The sequence below is a fragment of the Chrysemys picta genome, chromosome 6 (assembly GCF_011386835.1).
Source record: "Chrysemys picta bellii isolate R12L10 chromosome 6, ASM1138683v2, whole genome shotgun sequence".
In the NCBI taxonomy this organism is placed as follows: domain Eukaryota; kingdom Metazoa; phylum Chordata; order Testudines; family Emydidae; genus Chrysemys; species Chrysemys picta.
The window spans coordinates 56,189,664-56,208,157 of NC_088796.1; positions in this window are offsets into that span (position 1 = coordinate 56,189,664).

Below are 18,494 nucleotides of genomic sequence, written 5' to 3' on the forward strand. Positions count from 1 at the left end.
TTACTAAAATTTCATGCATGTTTTCTTTAAAAGAAATCAATGAGAATATTTGTTGGGTTGGGTTTTTTTTAAGAATATATTTTTCTAATTGCCAATTCTGCAAACACCACTCTGGCATCTGAAAATCAAGCTGTGTTCTTATTGCTGCTTAAATAGAATCACAGAATGGTAGAACTAGAAGGGACCTCAAGAGGTCATGTAGTCCATCCTGCCCTGATGAGTCAGTATTAAATCAATGCTTGTTAATAAGGTTGTGGGATCAGAATATAGTTGGTGATTTTCCATGTTGTATCAGGAAGAATGAGAGTACCACTTCATTGTTAGGCAGCAATATTAGCTTTGCAGAACTGATGAACATAAAATTAAGTATAGAACTTAGAAGATGCTAGTATCAGAGACGGTCAGTAAGGAGCAGTCCCTTTTTTACAGTCACTTTTCCTGCTTCAAACATAATTCACTGAAGATCTTCCTTCCATTGCTTTTAAGAAATTCCTTCTAAGTGGTTTGAGTGCTCTTAGTAGAGAGAAATCCAAGTGTAACAACATTAACCCTTTGTGCTGATAGCTTCCACTATGCCTTCACTCTGCCACAGACTGTGGTAGCATTTTAAGTGTACACAGTTTTAGTTGGCATTTCAACTATCTGAAGTTCAAAAGTGCCTAGTTATTGCCCAGACTAAGACCTCTGAGAGGGACCCTGATTTTCAGAGGACGAGTACTCAGCATTCTCTAAAGATTAAGACACTTTACAGTGTCTCATGTAGGGCACCCCAAAAACTGGGGCACTCAAAAATCGCTAGTCACTTTTGAACAATTAGGCCAAAAAAATGTATGGGACAGCACTGGAGATGCTACTTCCTGCTCAAGTATTTTGTATATTTGCCAATACTCAAGTGTTAAAATGTAATTATACTTGAAAGAAGATCTCATGGGCAAGCAGAAGCCAATGAAAGAAGTCCAAAAGCCCAGAAACTGCTTTCTTACCTGGAGTAAAACACACTGTATCTGTCTGGCAATAAGTCGGGGGGAGGAGGAGGAAGCTGCCGCTGACAGTGATGATGCAGTTACAGTAGAAAGTCCTGTTCCCCCTGATTTTAGTGAATCTACTTCATTCATTTTATCCATTAGTTCTATGAAATCTCCCATTTCAGATCATTTGTTGTGGGCTCAATAAAGCTTTTCAGGTGGTGCTGCCTCAGCATGAATTCTATTCCTTGCTGAGGGACCACCAATTATTTGTAGGGAAACGAAAACAGAAGAATAAATATTACATGCTGATGGATGCTTGTCAGAAAAGGTAAGGGTACTTTCAACAGGCCTTGTCAGACACAATGCATTCAGCAAATCTACGTTTTTGATGGCAAAGTGGATAGAATGCTCCAGCTGCTCCCCTGGAAAACCTCAAGTTTTGTCTCTTAAATGTAAATTATAGATGACAGTGGTGGAATGGAAATGGATTGCATCTTTAAAGATAAATTTTGTGAAAAAACACACTTTTAAAAGAAAGGAAGAGGAAAAAAGGGTTTGATTGTGCAGCAGAAGTTCTTTAGCTTATTGTGATATTTACTGTTCTCCATCCCCAAACTTAGCAAAGTGCCCTTTTTTTTTCATTTCACTCTCTTTTCAAAACACATCCATCCAGAGCTGTGCAAGTTTTTCTGAAGCTCACAGAGAGTGCTGGGTTGCAACTATAATAAAAAGCTTGCCAAGGCTTGGGAGTCTGAACTGGCAATGGTTTCTGTTGAATCAGCATTTAAGTATTATGGCAATGTTATCATATCATGGAATAAAAAAGAAACATGGGAACAGTCATGGCAAATGCTCAAGAAATATTTGACAGAAAGCGTGCACTGAGTATCAATAGGTACATTTGGATTATTGGCTATGGCATGGTTTTAATATGAACCTTTCAATTAATCTTTAAGCCCATCATAAGAAATTATACTTTTTAATTTAGTCCAATAAGATCTAAAATTTTGGCAGTTTTCCTGTTTCTGATAGTGGTGAAGAATAATAAGGAATTTTTGTTTGAAAAACTGCATTACCCTGGGATGACTTGACTTCAATGTAAAGAATGCAGCCCCAGGACTGGTGCTGGGGGAATGATCTCTGGAGAGACACTTGTACTCAACTGGAAGGGAAAATGTGTTTTTCTGGTTTTGAGACCAGGGAGCGGTGAGGGGGAAGGAGGAAGATGATTGAATACCAAATGCAGGAACTCAATGAATTGGTGGTGTTCTCACTGTATCAAGTAACAGGAATTGAAAATTATGTAAGGATGTATAAGGCAGCAAAGGAATCATCTACAGCCAAAAATGCATGAATGCATGAGCTATGGCAGAAGAACCAGGGGCAATTGGAATTTGGGTAGCCGTCTTATATTAAGATTTCTACAGGTGGGTGAATAATTCATAAACAATTTATTTGAGTCTATCACCTTTACTTATATTAAGTAGAACCTTACTCTGTGAAAAGTCCCATTTGAAATCAGTGGGCTCCACTGTGCCAAGCTCATTCCTGGCACAGCTCAGGAGGGAAGGCAAAGGTGGTTTGAAGTCATCATTCTGCATCCTCCGACTCTGGGGGAAGCTGGGAAATTGAAGCAGCCTAAGCGCTGCTCTAAAGTATGCAGGTTTGTAATGGCTCACAAAGGGGCTAATACATCAGTGAAGGTGAACTGGAACACAATGACTGAACAGCCAGAAGTGGGATCAAGGATCTGTCCCAATGACTTTACCTGCAAGGATGTTTGTTGAAACAACAAATTTTAAGCAATATTCCAGAATATTCATAGAAAGGGACTTTTGATTTTGTATCACAACCAAGACATTACATACAAATACTCTACAAGGCTAAACTATAGCACTGCATCTACCATCTGATCCTTCAGCATAAAGAAACACAGGGAAAAGTAAAAGAGGCACAAGGGGCCAGATTAGGTATTTCGGAACCTAAAGATGCAGGCAGGCACCTGAGAGTTAGGCACCTAGGTGCTTTCGGAAATCCCGCTAGGAGCTTATCTACATCTTTAAGTGCCTAAATACCTTTAAAAATCTGTCACTAAAAGATTCAAGAACAGTGGCAACTTGCCTTAGTGATGCAGTACACCAAAAAAGAGAAGGCATTTAACAGATGCCAGTCAGTAAGATGATAAAAGAGACAAAAAGCTGTCATGGAGGAGAACTGGGAAAAACACTGATACTCTTTGCAGAGGTATATATTGTTGTTGCCACCAAACACTGACAATTTTTGGAACCAAACACGTCCAAGACCACAGGAGTACCTTCCTTTCCCTTTTCAGTCCACCTCAAGTAGATGCAGGCAAGTTATCACTATTCATCAACATCAAGGGGCAAGTGACTTGTCATGTGTAGCTTTGGAGGGGAAAAACAAATAAAGCAGTGAATGTGTTGAAGAGGTGGCTTGACAAAACCAAGTGTCTCACCCTTTGCTTCCACTCTTCTGGGATTACAAGCTTTGTTAATAAAGTGTGTGTGCTGTGAATTGTGTACCATTAAATAGGGGAGTTTACTCTGAAGATAAAATACTATCTGAGCCCTCTCCCGAATCAGCGTCCTTACTGTAGGTGATACTGTTTTGGCTAGATGCAATCTAGAAATGGGCAAAAGAACAGGAGCTCCAAAGTTCAGATGCCTATTTAAGATTCTCTAAATCTCTCTGGGCTGCATTATAAACTGGAAAGATCTTGTTATCAGACTGTCTCAAAATATTTCCAGTGCCCATGCTTTTGAGAAGTCTTTTATTTAGTCAATCTATAGTTTTGACACTGCACCACATATTCTTCACAGTGATATTATTATGATATGATTGTAACATAATTATGGGGTATTTTATGCAAGATAAGTCATGTGAGGTGTCATCGGAAAAGTTATGCTGAATATGCTTATCCTATTTTTATGCATGTATCATTTTTGTATCTAATGTTATGAATATTGACTGGGGATCTGTATTTCAAATGGGCTTACTCTGGAAAACACCCACAACCAGCCTTTCAGGTACAACAATGAAGAAGCCAGATGGGGCTGATGGTCCATCAGCAAAGACAATGGATTGTGGAATAGCTTAACCTTCCTGTGGGCATTTTGGTCAGCCTGTAAGCAATGGCTGCTATAACACTTCAAGGTCATATGACCAAACCACATGTCTCTGGACATTTTGGGATATCCATATTTTTTCACAAACTGGTCTGGGAACCAAGTTTTGAAACAAAGGGTTCCCTCCATATGCTACAGCTATATAAGGCAGAGAGTGACATCATCTGGGGTGCTTCACTCCCCACACAAGAAGACTCCTGAAAACACCTGAGGAACAAAGACTAAACTGGGGGAAGTGCTGGACCCAGGTTAAAGAATTTCCAGCCTGTGTATGAAAGACCTGGAGATTCCAAGCCGTAAAGCAAGTGCAGCTTGCCCCTTAAGAATCTGCAGCCTGCTTGTGTCATCTCTCAGGGTGAGAATCTGCTATCCTATCTTTCATATCCTATCTTTCTAGTATCTTAGACTTAGTTTGTGTTTTGTTTATTTACGAGGTATTCTGCTTTGATTTGTTTGCTATCACTTATAATCACTTAAAATCTATCTTTTGTAGTTAATAAACTTATTTTATGTTTTAATCCAAACCAGTGAGCTTTGATTAGAGTGCTTGGGTAAAATCTCTGCTTGGTTACCACAAGTGTGCATTGTTCTCTTCACATTGAGGGAGAGGTGGACCTGGTATTAAACCCATATACTGGCCAGATTTGACCAGGACAGGACGGTACTGCTCTGGGCTCCTAGGCTGGGAAGTTGGTGGTTAGAGAGCCGGTGTGTAACTGCGGCTGCATGTGTCTCTACCTGTGTGAATGCTGGTGAAAGTGCAGGCTAGAGGGCTTTGCCCAGGCTGGTGGGTCAGAGGGCTCAGTGGTACCCCAGTTCTAGGTGGCACCCCAGGGGGAACCCATCACATATAGCACTAACAGTGAGCACTTTACTCTTCACTGAAAATGCCCCATATCCAGCCTCTCATGATTCAACTGGAGTGTGTTAGCATGGGACCCTTCTCTGATCTCAGCTGTTGCAGTATCACACAGAGGGAAAGGTGGGCTAGGAATTAGGATATTAGCATAAGGTTCAATTTCCTGCTCCACAACAGATTTCTGTGTAACTTTGGGCTAGTCACTTAGCCTCTCTATGCTCCGGTACCCTATCTGAAAAATGGGGACAACAGTATTTCCTTACCACACAGGGGTGATTCTGAGATACTCAGATACTTCTGGGATGGGAGCCATATAAGTAAAACAAATTCTCAGCAGTTTATGCCAGGTGCAGTGGAGGAAGGGGGCCTGATTCTCTTGCCTGACCCACACTCCAACAGCACAAAGCAGAGTAAATCTGGCATTGTTAAATCAGCAGGTCCAGATGATTTTACAAAAATCCAAGAATTTTACAAGAGCTGGGCGAGGAGCTCGCTGGACTGTTAATTTTCATTTTCAATAGGTCTTGGAACACTGGGGAAGCTCCAGAAGACTGGAAGAAAGATAATGTAGTGCCAATATTTTTAAAAGGGTAAATGGGATGACCCAGGTAATTACAGTCCTGTCAATCTGACATCAAACCCAGGAAGAGACTAGAGCAGCTGATATGGGACTCTATTAATAAAGAATTAAAGGAGAATAATATAATTAATGCCAATCAACAAGGGCTTTATGGAAAATAGATCCTGTCAAACTAACTTTACATCTTTGTTATGAGATTACAAGTTTGGTTGTAAAGCTAATAGTGTTGATGTAATAGACTACTGTAATGAATTTGACTTGGTACTGCATGGCATTTTGATAAAAGACTAGAAAATATAAAATTAACATGGAACACATTATATGGATTAAAAGCTGTCTAACTGATAGGTGTCAAAATGTAATTTTAAATGGGAAACCATTACTGAACAGATAATTTCTAGTAGGATTCCCCAAGGATTGGTTCTTGGCCCTTATGCTATTTATCATTTTTATCAAGGACCTGGAAGAAAACAGAAAATCACCAGCTAAAGTTTACAGGTGACCCCCAAATTGCGGGAATGGTAAACAATGAAGGGAACAGGTCACCAATTCAGAGCAATCTGGATTGCTTGGTAAACTGGGCCCAAGCAAATAATACACATTTTAACACAGCTAAACGTAAAAGTATATATCTAGGTACAAATAGCATTGGCCATACTTAGAAGATGAACTGTATGTTGAGAAGCAGTGACTCTGAAAATGATTTTGGGATCCTGGTGGATAATCAGCTGAGCGTAAGCTCCCAGTGTGACACTGTAGCCACAAGGGAAAAGGGAAAATCCTCCAGTGCATAAACAGAGATATATATCAAGCAGGAGCAGAGAGGTTATGTTACCTCTGTATATGACACTGGTGTGACCACTGCTGGAATACTGTTTCCTGTTCTGGTGTCTACAATTCAAGAAGGGTGTTGATAAATTCGAGAGGTTTCAGAGAAGAGCCACAGGAATGATAAAAGGATTAGAAAACATGCCCTATAGTGATAGACTCAAGTGCTCAATCTATTTAGCTTGATAAAGAGAAGGGTAAGGGTTGACTTGATCACAGTCTATAAGTATCTACATGGGGAACAAATATTTAATAATGGGCTCTTCAACCTAGCTGAGGAAGGTATAACATGATCTAATGGCTGGAAGTTGGAGCTAGATACATTCAGACTTGAAAAGGCACTCGTTTGAAACAGTGAGGATAATTAACCTTTACAACAATTTACCAAGTGTCCTGGTGGATTCTCCATCACTGATGACAATTTTTAAATCCAGTTTGGATATTTTTCTAAAATATTGGCTCTAGGAATTATTTTGGGACAGTTCTATGGCCAGGAGGTCAGACTAGAACAGTGGTGGGCAACCTGCGGCCCATCAGGGTAATCCGCTGGCAGGCCGCCAGACAGTTTGTTTACATTTGCATGGCCGCCCACAGCTTCCAGTGGCTGCGGTTCGCTGTTCCCAACCAATGGGAGCTATGGGAAGTGGTGGCCAGCACGCTATTCATACAGCATTCTTGTCGCCATTCCATGGCCACTGTGTCAGCCTCCAGGCTGTAGTAGCAGCCACAGACCATTACAAAACCTCTAGATTTTGGCTATTGATCAGCCCCCTCAGGCTGATCCCAAGCCCTCCTCTATGCAAATGTTGAAGGCTACTCTAGCACAGTCCTCTGTGGTTTGCAGAAGGTACAGCACACCCCTTTTGACTTCTTTGGCCTGTTTCACTGTGCAGGAGAACCATGGCACTTCAGCTCACACATAAGAGGAGAAGGATTTGTACCTGTGCATTTAAAATAATATCAGCCACATGAATAAATGCCCCTGCGTTAGAGAGATGAAAGATGTTTGTATGGGAATAAATATAGATCCCAGATGAACATTACTCCTGCCACAGAAAAATATTATTTAGCTGATCCAGCAAAGCAGTTTGAAGACTCCTTTAAACAGAAAGAAAATGCAGTAAGGTTTGAAATTTGCAAAAGTGTCTGTTTCCTTTTAAAATTCATCAATAAACTTGACACTCTGATGTTCCACTAGCCCTGATGCTTATAATAGGAGTTATAAAGCCATTGTGAAAGTGCCAACTTTGATTCCTATAGCAAAACTCTTGAAAATTATAAGCCATTCTCACAGCAAGTGTAATGGAGTCTTGGAGCTCTAAGTCTAAATGCCCGAGGTAGTGAAACATCAGATTCTGATTTTAAAAGGAAAGTCTTCTGTTGGTTATATTTCCATCGTGTGGCTTGTTCTTCAAATGATTTCCATTCAATCTGAATGCAAACATCTGATTTCTCTTTTCTTTTTTTAATTAGTTCTGGTAGAGAAAAGTTTGAAATGCAGAGTTCAGACACATAGTAGAAAGAATATAGATGGTGTACCCTGCACGTAAAGCAAACTCTGCAAATCCACCATGGAGGAAAGAGAAATCAGTGGAGAGGAAGAGAGTGTAGTTTTTCATTTATTCCAAAGTACCATGAAAGCAACAAAGTCAACTTTTTAGAACATTAAAGGATATCTGAAGTACTCTGTCCAACAGAAACTTCATGGCAATCAACAAAATTCAGTATGTGCACTGGGAATGTGTGACATGATTGGTAATGTCAATAATTTTACATGACTTATTAAACAAAACTAGCAGCAAGATAGAGACTTTTTAGGAGCAGTAGGAGAATGAAGAGATGAATGAAGAAAATTGTGCTGCACATCATCTTGTCTTATTACTGTTAACGCCAGCAGTCATAATCAAGAGTTTATTGTATAGGGCAATCTGGATGATTAGAAATTGGATTCAAGTTCATAAAAAACATCTTGACATAAAACTCATCTTTTTTCACCAGTAACATCTGGGGCCAAATTCATCCCCCTCCCGAAGCCCCATTTAATTCAATAGAGTTACAAAGGAGATAAATTCAGCCCTATATTAGGGTTTTTTAACATCATACAGTATTTAATATCAGTTTATATCCATAGAAACACATTATGTCATAACTGAAGGTACTGACATTGTAAACGTAGACAGCACCTTGGTCTTGCATTTGTGCTAGTCAGTACTTGGAAGAACTACAATGTAAACAGGCCAAATAAAAGTCTTAGCTCTTGTGGCCAGAGAGATTTTATTTTCTAACCTCTCCCTTTATTGAGAAAGAGAAATATGGAGGTCTCAAGAGTACTTTGATTGGCAAGCTGTTAGAGATTTGTCAGGAAGGGTGGTGTGAGCTCCCACAAAGCAAGTAAAGTGGAAGGCAAGCCTGGAAACCTAGTAATGGAACCAGCCTTATACATCTCTACATGGAGTGTCAAAAATTACCTGGGGGAATTGTCAGTTTCTTGAACCACAGTCCCACACAATGATATCTCCATGATCAGTCTGACTTCCATATAAAGCCTATACAAACTTTCACCCACCAAATATCCTCCCTCTAGCCTTCTCCCACAATTTATCTTCTCTACCACAGTCCGTTCTTTCCCTTCCAGAAGAGGCTGACCCTCTAAGTCAAGCTTGTATCTCTTTGAACGGCAATTTTATTTTACTTTTAAAAAAGTACTGCTTTCATCTTGCTGTTGCTGCTTCTTAGTCCAGTCCCAGGATCACGACCACTGATAAGAGCATTCTTCTCAGATCTCCCTTGTTTCAGCTTACGTGGGTTGTCGTTGCTACCAATTAACATGATTCTTTGTGCTGCCATGGCTTCAGTGGTATATTATCAGCCAAGACCATCATATGAGTTATCAAATGAGTTAGACAGATTTGTGGGAGCACTGCTAATCTTTAATATCCGTTAGTTAAAGGCCTAGGGATGGGGTTAGGAGAGGGGCAAACAAAATTTTACAGCCCATGGTACTTATTGGATTATCACCCTAGTATAAACAGTATCCTAAGGGGAAAAAGATTCAGAAGAAAGCTCATATTTCTTGCTTCCTAAAATGGTAATGCTCAAGCATCCAGGATGCAATAACAATAATGATATCGTATGTTTATATAATGCCTTCTGTCGTGGAGGATTTCAAATTGATTTACATGCAGTATACACTGGAAGCATTTCACTCTTTGAAATGCAGCCACATCCTGGGTGGAATGTACCTTCTCTTTAGCAGTGAATAGCAACAGTGCACGCAACAAGCCAAGAAAAGAAAAGAATATATCTGACACCGCACAGGGAAATACATGCAGTCATGCAGTCAAGATGTAATAATGTGATCATGTTGGAGGACAGTGGGTTAATGGCTGCATGCTCCCCAGAACTTCCGGATTATTAAATGGCATTATCTGGGATTTGTGGCAGTTTGCAGTAACCTCCCAATTAAATTGTTGGGCCTACCAAAAATATGAAAGGCATTCTGTGATATCATTGCTGATATACAGTATAGTTACTTCTGCACATAAACTTTCATTGTACGATCAGTAGTTGCAGACACCACAGATGGAAATTTGAATGTGGTGTGATCCATCACATCAGGAACTAGTTAAGGTAACTGTTTGCAATCTGCAAGTTACTCTTGTGATAAGATCCCATGGCACTTTATGCAAGAGTAGGGGTGTTAGCCCCTGTGGGCTGGATAAATTACAAGTTCTTCTATGTGCATCTGGAATGTCTCTGTAGTTTCAATTGTATACATTATTTTTTACGTCCCCCTCCTAACTCTTAAATGTGGTTGCTGGAAATGATAAGTCTGCATGACTACCCAGACCAGAGTTTCATTTGTTTGAGGGGTATCTATATTTATATTGATCAATAAGCTCAATATGTCATACTACATCAAGAGGGATAATAGGCATAGATAATATATATCTCACATGTAATTATGAACCTCTTCACTATCCATTAATGAACTACATAATAAATCATTCATTCTAAATCTCTGGGCAGTGTCAAACAGATACCATTTATTTTAACAATCAACCACAAACATATCTCCTCTTCTTCCTCCTTCCCGCCTCCCTCCCCCCCGCCAGGTACAATGCTATATCCCACCAGATCAGTTATAACATCTTTTAATTGCAGCCATATTAGGGCTTGTTATGGCACAGACTTGAGCAGTTTAGACATTCCGTTCATTGATGAGCAAAAGAGTGTGACACTCTAACCATCCGAACTATCTCAAAGGCAGGGAGTTAAATTGAATGGGAAGCTGTGTCTGTGCTGCTGGTCTAGTTTAAAGGCAAAGTCCCCCAGCTGGCCAAGGACGTGAGATGTTATTTACAATGGATGATGTGCACCTCACATCTGAGATCACAGTCTGACCTCTTGATTGTATGTTTGCATTGCTGAGAAATATTTCACACAGTGCTCCAGAACACTAGCCCTAAATGTCTGAGGAGCTCAAATCCCACCCAAACTCAAATCCTCAATACTATGATTAACCAGGTGTTTACAATGAATGACAAGAAGCCATGGTAAAATATCCTTAGCAATGACCTGTTTGTGTTTCATTGACATGTGCCACCATTCTGTGGGATTAAGGGAAGGAAACTCACTGAAATGTAAAGGGCCAAAGGCAGCCCTGGCATAAGTGAACACAGCTCAACTAAATGTAATGGAGTTACACTGGCTGTGAATAGAGCTCAAAGAAAGGTGACAAAAATAAAGAGAGAGCAGGGCGAAAGAAGATGCTACCCTCTGATGTGGGGTCCCCCCATTCCTTCCTTAAAAAACTCTTAAAACAGTTTAGTCAGTGGAAGAGGATGGCGCAATAGGGAGGGAAGATGTCTTTGATGTTGCTCATTATCACTATTTTTATCAGTCTGGCAATTCAGCCAGGTGAATCAAGAGCATATGGTGCTGGATGCATTGCTTCTGAGCAGTGCCTCGATGCAGATGTACACAGTAGGGCTTCAGGATTCACTGTTTTATTGCAAAGATTACTCAAATCCTGAACCTTTCCCCCACTTGCAAAGACAAAAAAGAACAAAGTTCCATACATCAGGCTTTAATGACTCTGTGGGTCTTCCGCCTCTACCAGGTGCAAATGGCTTTTCAGACAGGCCAGCCGCACACTTCCCTCTTTGACTTACACTGTGGTTTTGAAGGGGGTTTTAAATGTTTTTCCCCTTTGGGAGGGCTCAGCAACTTATTCCTCTTTTAGCAGCACCATCTCTGAGGTGGGGATATGTTCTGGGGATTTTCAGTTTGAGCCTAGACACTGCTACAGTCAGTGAAAATGCACAGAAAACTCTCCCCAAAAATGTATTAGAAAAATCAGAAATTTTTTCCTTGATGGATAGAAAACTGAAAGTGAATGACGCTTTTTTAACTGTGACTGGAACTATATTGCCCATGAGTTTACAAGGGCAAGATATTATGGGCCACATCACCAGCTGCTGCAAATCAGCATAGCTCCACTGAAGTCAATGTACAGCAGCTGAATATATTTGGGGATTAGATTAGGATTTAGGCAGAGGAATATTAGCTGAATTATTTTAAAGGGAACTGTGCATTTTGTCACATATCTATCTGGGAATATTTAGCTTTCTATTGTTACAGGAAACAGCTTCTGTAAAAGTAGTATAACTGAACCAGATGAGGAAAAACATCTATTTTTCTCCTGTTTCTTTATTTTATGCATTTGACAGCTAGATTAATTGGCTCTCTCTATAGTAAATTAGGTCCCTAACCTGCAAACATTTATGCATGAGTCGCTTTATATACACGAGTAGTCCCAATGGAACTCCACCGTCATTGCCCCTTGCAAGAATCCTGAACAACTGCAGTCGCTATTATGCTCTCCCAATTACAAGAACTGCTCCTGGGTAGCACTACAGACAACTAAAAAGGGAAGGGTAGGGAAGAGGCATAAAAATGTCTACACAGACCAGCAGCATTGAATGGCCAGGAAGAGGAGCTCATGCTGTATCTCTTCAAGATGTGCACAGCAGCTGCACTGACCAGAAGCTATGGAAGGTATTTTTCAATGTCACCCAGAGCTTCTGCTTAGTTGGTACATCTCTGCACCATATCCAGTGCAGGGTTGCAGTTTAATGGCACAATAAGGCATATTTTGTGGCTATGAAATGACACACAAGCATACATAAAATATATGTAGGGCAAGTTTAGGGGCCAACAACAGGGATTTTGGTTGGCCTCCTTGATTTTTATTTTGCCTAAATTGAGAAGTATGATCAAATACTCAGTAAAACCTATGACATACTTTTAAAAATATAAAAGAAACATTGTTTCAGTTCCAGAAATGAAGAACTGCAACTTGAGAAATCCAAGAAGGAAAAAGGGGGAAACGTGTATTTCAAAGCCAGACTACTCACATGCCCACTGCAATTTGCTTTCCCTCCCCCAAACATTATTAATGGATTGGAATTCCTCAGGAAAAGAGAAGTGGTTATAGGGCTAATTCAGACATTTCCAGTATGTTACTATAAAGTGAGTGAGTGCCATTATTTCACCACTGAGCTGAAATCAGAAATCCTCAAAGTGCACATTTAGGCTACTGCTTTTGACCTCCCACAGACCGTTTAGGTCTCAGTAATCATTGTTGACATGACAACCTCAAGGAGAAACAATAGATTTCACTTTTTCCAAGTGAAACCACAAAGTTGTTCTTTGGAATACGAAATCAGCCATGATGACTGCAACTGAAGATTGTAAGCAAATACAGAGTAATGATTTTGTAAATGTCAGAGCACTAAAAGTGACAGTTATATGAAACGTCTAACTGTCAAACCACATGAACGGTTATAAAAACACAACAGTCTCTAAAAAGCACTCACACAATCCACTTCTCTTCTGAGTTAAAGAAATTGTCCTACTCCTCACTCACATGGTAACACAGGAAATGTCAATTATATTATGGGGGTGTAAATTGTATTAGTATTGGAATTACCTTTAATAAAGTCTTTTAAATGGGATTACCAGTATACTCTGAGCAGTCTTTGTCTTCCATCCTTTTGTACAACACCTGGAGCCAAATCCCAGTCATGTTAGTCACATTTACATCTAAGCTGGTGTAAACTGGCTTTAATGGAGTTATGCAGATTTACACTAGCTCATGATGTGGCCCAAAGTGCACAGGACTTGATCACTTAATGGTACATAGATTTAACTTGTTATAATATATAAAATTGCTATGAGGGACACTCTTCTGAATTCACTGCAGTCTGCCTAGATAAAAGTACTACGTCGAATGAAATCTGATTTGTGTCCTAGATCCATCCTTTAAATATATTCTTTTTATAATGCCATTTATCTTAAGTGAATTTTCTGTTGCGGAGGTTTTGGGAAAATATTATTTTTTTAAATTATTATTAACAGGTTATTGTTTTAACTAGTTGAGGTATTTCCTCTCATAGGGCTTTGTTGTTCCGGAGGGGATGATCCAAGCCAATAATAATATAGTCATCCCCTATCTCCTCCTGTCCATTTCTTGGCACATGGCTTTGTGAGCAAACAGTTTGAGATCCCAAGAGCCTAATTGCCATTGAAGATAAACAGCAATATGTAGACAGTTTTGAAGATTTGCCTGACACCTGAAAAGACTTATTGGGTTCCTTTTCCATGTAGGTGGGAAGAAACGGCTTTGGCTTTTCATGCTTTGATGGGTAATACATACTGGAGAGGGAAAACTGCTGGTGGTCTTTTTAAAGTTTTCTTGTTAATCACTCTTTGACATGCCACAGAAGATATCTGCATTATTATCATTTATATTTTCTCTCAGGACCAGGGAGAACAGTTCTGTTCTCTGATTGTTGCTTTTCTTGTGGCTTTTACACTGGGCGTGTAGGAACAGGACGTTCAAGAGCTGTTCCATATGGCGGTGTGCTGTCATTGTTCAAATGATTGGCTTTAAGCACTCACTGACTTTCACTTTTTGCTTTGAATTGGTTGTAGCTGAGGTTTGCATCAGTTATCAGGATCGCGTGGAGAAATGCAGATTCACCCTTCATTGGGACTCTAGGAGAGGGGCTTCTTTTCATTACATGGATTTAATGCAATTGCTGGAGTTGGATTTCTTTGTATATTAAGGGTGTTATGTTTCAAATTACAGGGTTATTTTGAGATCATAAGACAGAATTCTTTTTTAATGCAGTGGGTGTATATTTTTAGTTTCATTATCATTCTTATTTATTTTAACACATTTGTGACTTGTCCAGAACTTAGGATAACTCATCTATTTTTGTACTTATTTTGGATGGTTGTTTTATTTTGGTTGCATGACTCTGCTTACCAGTAGACTTGTTGGAGGGAGTTAAACTAGTTTCCTGGACTACTGAGCGCATTCATATGCACCACCAAAATGAAAGAGAAAAAGCTGTCTGCCTTAACTGAAACACATTGGTAAAGATCAAAGGTGGATGCGTGCAGATTAATTGGAGCAAGTCTGTTCAGCATCTTTCTCTTCTTATAAGAGTGATTTTTCTATATTTGTTCACAGACTCTTTCTAAATATGCTACATTATATAGAACTTGAAATGTCTTAATGGAGTAAAAGTCCATCTAGTCAAGAGTATTCCCTATCTTGGAAAAGTGTAATGCCCTCCCCACTCCAAAATGCATCAAATTGTGTAATGCTATTCTCTGGTGGTGATTGTTTGAGTTACTCCCTGACCCCAGCTAGTAACCAGTTTCTGTCCTAAAGCATGTGGATTGATAGTCCCTGCAGTTTTGTCCTTCCATTATGAGCCTGATTTTTAGCCCCTCAGTGGACTTCCAATTGCTTCTCTAGATTGGTTGCCTGGCTACTCTAGATAGGTTATTTGTGACAAACCATTCTGGTTTGCTCTGTGCATAAACCCATTTGCATGGATCAGGACAGAGATTTTTATATTTCTTGAAACTTAACAAACCCAAGGTAAAAAATTGTTCCTTATGAGGACACAGCTTGTGACAATCTGTACCCTCAGGGAGCTATGGTCAAGCACACACACCCATCCATCCATCCAGTTGGCAATTAAACTGAATTACCAAGTTCTGTTACAATAGCAAAATAGTCAAACACTTTATCAGAGCAATGGGATTTGGAAGACAGAGGTGGAATTATCTGGGTCTCTCCCTATAATCATTGCTACCCTATACTAGGTAACTCATGATCAGAACGTAATTACAGCTCCAGGCACACTACAACCGCCTAAGTTGGCCCAAAGTCTATAGTCCATTTATTCTTTAGCAATCAGACATTTGGGTCCGATTCTGTGGAGACATTGTGGGCACTAACATTAGATTTAGACAAATTCCTGGAGGATAGGTTCACCAATGGCTATTAGCCAAGATGGTCAGGGAAGCAACCCCATGCTCTGGGAGTCCCTAAACCTCTGACTGCCAGAAACTGGAATTGGATGACAAGGGATGGATCATTCAATCATTGCCCTCTTCTGTTCATTCCCTCTAAAGCAGTGGTTCCCAACCTTCAATAACCTGTGAACCCCTTTCACTAAAATGTTAAGTCTCACAAACCCCCTCCTAAAAATGAATATTTCCAGGGATTTTCTCCTTTACCTGAGTATAAATTATAAAAGTAGTGATCTTGGAAATATAAAATTTGTTTTATGACATGTTTATTACACACTATTTATTATTAATTATTATTTATCATTACAGTATTTTTATTACATTATGAAAACAGCAAGATCTCACTTTCATAGCTTGTATCACTTTGAATAAGCCTGTTATAAGACAAGGCTCCTATGTTTCATCAAGGAGTATCAGATGTGAAAGAATGAAGGTATTTAAGAAGCCAACTCAAAGAGTTCCTCCTACACAAGCACTGAGGTCTTGAGCAGTCCAGGCAAACAATGCATGTTACAAAAAAGCCTAAACTTGTTCTTCATAATAATTTTAAAAACAATACTAGCTGCCTATTTAATTTTAAAAACAGCAAAAAATATCCACCCCCCTTTCCATTTCTTATAAGGACTCTTGAAGTTTAAATCTCCTCAGTGTGATATATATGCTTGCTTTGATCTGCTTAGCTCTTGGAAGTCTAGGGGCTCCGGGCTGCTGACCCCTGGCTGCCCGGGGTCCCTAGGAACATCTCTGTCTGCCATTAGGGAATTTTTTCCCGAGAACGCCCTGTAACATTTCGCAAACCCCCAGGGGTTCACGAACCCCAGTTTGGGAACCACTGCTCTAAAGCATCTGGCACTGGCCACTGTGAGAAGTCAGGATACTGGGCTAGATGGACCATTGGTTTCATCCAGTATAGTCATTCTTATGTTCTTAATTGTGGGGAACTAAATGCCTGAAAGAAGATGCTAAATATCTTGTAGTGTTGATCCCATAATATGAACACCCTGAATGGCTAGTTTAGAGTGTTTGTCCAGTAGGTTCAAAGAAAGAAAGAAAGAAAGAAAGAAAGAAAGAAAGAAAGAAAGAAAGAAAGCCTCTGATTTGTTTGAACCTGCCATCCAACTAACTTGTCAAAGAGATAGGCATACACAACCAAGAATACATTTTGTCAATCTTCAAGGAAGACAATCTCTAATAAAGAAACTGCTTTCTAGTCTAATTTATCTTTTCAGACAGGATTTTGTTGAATATATTGGAGCAATAGTATCCTTGTGCTACACAGCTGTGGCTGCAACTGACTGACAAGGTCCCAAAAGGTAACACACACAGGTTCTGGGAATGTTATATGAGCAGAACTATTAAGGACAAATTCTATTTGAGCAAGCATTCACTGTGGATCTCTTTTCTCTAAACTCATTATTAATGATGTGTGTGTGTAGGGATGAGGGGACTGCTTGAAATTTCAAGTGATCTAATTTCATCTTGCTGATGTACATCAAAAAATGAGAAGTTTCTAATACTTTTTTCTTCCCATATTGATCTACAGCCTGAGGAAGTATTTTTCCCTTTATTTTTATCTATTCTAATGCATGAGTTCAACAGCACTACCGCGGAAGGTAATATTTTGCTAAACCAAAACGTGACGCCTGGAAGAGAGAATTATCCAAATCTAATTATTAGACATTGCAAGGATTTCTAGAGCCAGAGATCCTACTGAGATGGCAGCATGTCTCATAAGTAATGTAGCAGGCAAGTTTTAATTCATTTCTGTGAGGCTATTTGTCTGTGGATATAAATTATCTTTATATCTTTAAATCTATTTAAACTGATAAATATCTAGAAAAAACACATCATTTTTAGTGACATCATTTATTAGTCAGATAAATCCACTGGTGCACATGATATTGTACAACAGATGAAGTGTGCCAAACAAGTAACTGGTATAATCAGGGACTAAACAGTTCACTGATTATGGGCATGTCAGCAAGCACAAATATAGAACAGTATGTTAAGACTAACCATTTTAGCCGGAAATCTTCACAGAGTATGGGTTTTTTCTGAAGATTTTTAAAGGAAAGGAGTGAAGAGGCATGGCTCAAAGTATGGGCCTGGGAAAAACTCCCATTCACTTCAGATCAAGTCTATGGGCCTAACCCTGCACTCTTTTCACAGGCAGAACTCTTGGTCTGGTACAATATACTAAAGTTTGGTCATTTGTGCAAAGCTTTTGTTTGAGTATCAGTGAAAGGCTAGTCATATCATATGTGCATTCCAATATTTGAATTCAGCCATCCTAATCAAGGTGATATTCAAATTCCTGATTACAAATATTATTTAATCCTATAATCTGACCAGCTCCGCTTTTCTCCTATAAAGGTCTCATCACACACACTGTCTCATTGGGGGCAGGCTGCTCAGTGGTTTCTTCTTTTTCTCCCCATTCTACCCATGAATTGGCAAAACCTTCACTTCTGGATTACCAAGAAGTGGTTGGATGGTCTGCTCTGTTTCATATACCGGGTGCTGGATGATAACATGCAAAGACTCCAGGCTTGTAAAAACGAAGTGGGCTCTTTATTTACAGAGCTGCTGCAACTGCACCTTGCATTTCAGCCATATGCAGACTGACTTCCTGGTGACCCTCCAAACTCTTCCCTCCTGCAACTTGTGCTCCTCCCAATAACTTCCACGCACATTGCTCCATGAACCCACATCCAACA